The sequence below is a fragment of the Protomyctophum parallelum genome (assembly GCF_964188405.1).
Source record: "Protomyctophum parallelum genome assembly, chromosome: 21".
NCBI lineage: Eukaryota > Metazoa > Chordata > Actinopteri > Myctophiformes > Myctophidae > Protomyctophum > Protomyctophum parallelum.
The window spans coordinates 39,176,288-39,178,573 of NC_139713.1; the positions used below are offsets into that span (position 1 = coordinate 39,176,288).

Consider the following 2,286-nt stretch of genomic DNA (forward strand, 5'->3'; position numbering starts at 1 on the left):
ATACCCTGACGGTGCCACGACCCTTTTCAACTTGTTCACCAGGATGTAAACAGAGGCTGCAACCATACTGACCATTAAACTGGGTCATGTTTTGAAGTATGGGCCTAGCTACGGAATCACACATCATAAGAGCTGCCACAACTCTACATTGTTCCAAAATGCTGTTTCTTTTAATCTTAAAGCCCTCACTTGACAACTTCTGACACTCTAAAGTGAATGGCTTTAAAAATGAATTAACATTGGGCTTTTTATTACCAAACCACAAGCCAAACATTAGAACATTTTCTTTGCGCAAAGCATAAGGAAGCTCGTTTACAATCCCATATAATGGCCAAATACTATAGAGTGATGATTTTAATACAGGCACTCCATCACAGTTAAGTGTTAAGGAGTATCCATGAGTACAGTCAAGAGGGCCTCCAATTTTGTTCAGATTATGGTACATTTTACCATTTCCAATATCTTCATAAATGTCAGAATTGCATGTGCCATCTCTGTTCCAACTGTGTTTGGATTGGTAAGTATATGAAGAAGTTTCCATTCTTTAGTGAGCTGTTTTTATCCCATGTTGTGTTGCATACAACACATTGTCCTTCACTATCCTGGTCACCGATGTAGTACTCACAGTTTGGACAATATATGTGACATTGTAGGTGACATTCTACTGGCTTAAGCTCTTTTAAGAACAGATACTTTGAGGTTAACTGTGTGTTTTCTGGACAGTGAATATTGATCAAATCTAGGAGATCAGACAGAGCCATGCCTGTGAGGCTGTGTCTCAAAACAAATGAAAGTATAAGTAAAAAACTCTGAGCTTGGGTTAGTCTTGAACCAGTGTAAAGGGGGTCTTCATTTTCCAGAGGAAACTGTTCATGACTGACTTCTACAAAATGTGATTCCTCATTTACTGACTGATCAGGGCTATCTTCAAATACAATTGAATCTTCTTCTTCACTTCCAATAATGGATCCAAGACTGTCATCAAAGTCATTAGGAATAAAGTTACTGGTATTTGGTGAAGCTTGACTGAAATTAGGTCCATCATTGAAGTGAGGTTCACTCTCTGTGGAACATTCATCCTCAAACAAGAGCGGGGAAGTAGGACATCTGGGAAAAGAATCTCCACGGTCATCATACAGGCTCTAGATATGGAGAAGAAAAACACACACACGTGTAAACTAAGATAACACAGGTGTAAACTAAGATAACATACAGCCACAGCTAGTACAGTACATGGTCAATGTGATGTCTAATCTTTCTTATGTCTATGAGGACCATCAGTGAGGGATCAAACAGGTGAAAAATATCAGTGAGGATGAAATGGAATTGGGAAGTGTGGCGAAAGAAAGTGAACTAGGTGAGGAGAGGATGTGGAAAACTAACAATAAAAAACACACAGTTAACTTACATAGACTTCAATTTCTCCTGATACACTTTGTTGTTGTCCACTGAGAGGAGTCTATGGCTCAGTATCATCATCAGTTACCTAAAGAAACAGATTACAAAATAATAACCGGCGACCGCCGACCACATAGATTAGATTGTTTACTAAAGTGCAACATGGCTAGTTCTTAAGATGATTAACATAAAATAGAACGTGAACTGTATTGTACACTATACTTACAACATCAGGAGTGACATCATGTACATCTTCAGGGCCATTGTCGGAGTCATAGAGAGAGGTATTGGCATTTAGGTTCTGTAAATAAGAATACAACATCTTGATTAACTTACTATAATTATTATTACTATCACCCCAAACACAGATTTTATCACATGTACTGTATCGGCTTTAGAGGTTTTTTCCCTTTCTGTTTTGACCAGGTTTTCCAAGCATTCAATACAGACACAGGCTGAAGCATTTGAAATGTGTGAGAGCCAAGTGTCTGTTTAAGAGGCTATAAGCCAGATACTTGCTGAAGTTTAAAGTATTGCTAAAGTATACATTGTTCAACTAAACACCACAGTTGAAACTTACACAGTCTTCAGCTCCTCCTGATACACTTTCCTGTCCACTAAGAGGATTCCATGTTTCAGTATCATCGTCATCAGTTACCTAAAGAAACAGATTACAAAATAAAAATCAATAGATTGTTTACAATCTGCATGTTACCAAAATGTAACATGTCTAGTTCCTAAAATATGTCTAAGAAAAAATGTAAATGTAATGTACACCAGGGTTTTTCAAAGGGGTGCCTCAATACTTTAATATTTGGAATTATCAATATAACTTAAGTTTAACCGCTTATAGCTCCTCTATACCTGATCTCTCTTCAATGTCTCTTC

At 37.5% G+C, this 2,286-nt stretch overlaps 1 long non-coding RNA gene across 1 annotated transcript; it reads right to left on the reverse strand.

Annotated features, from left to right (window-relative positions):
- Positions 1-576: 576 nt before the first annotated feature.
- Positions 577-1,701, reverse strand: LOC310879037. The gene is made up of 3 exons (XR_014570926.1): positions 1,625-1,701; positions 1,409-1,486; positions 577-1,142 (listed from the first exon to the last, which is right to left on the reverse strand). It is a non-coding gene; the product is annotated as an uncharacterized lncRNA (long non-coding RNA).
- Between the last annotated feature and the right edge of the window lie 585 nt (positions 1,702-2,286).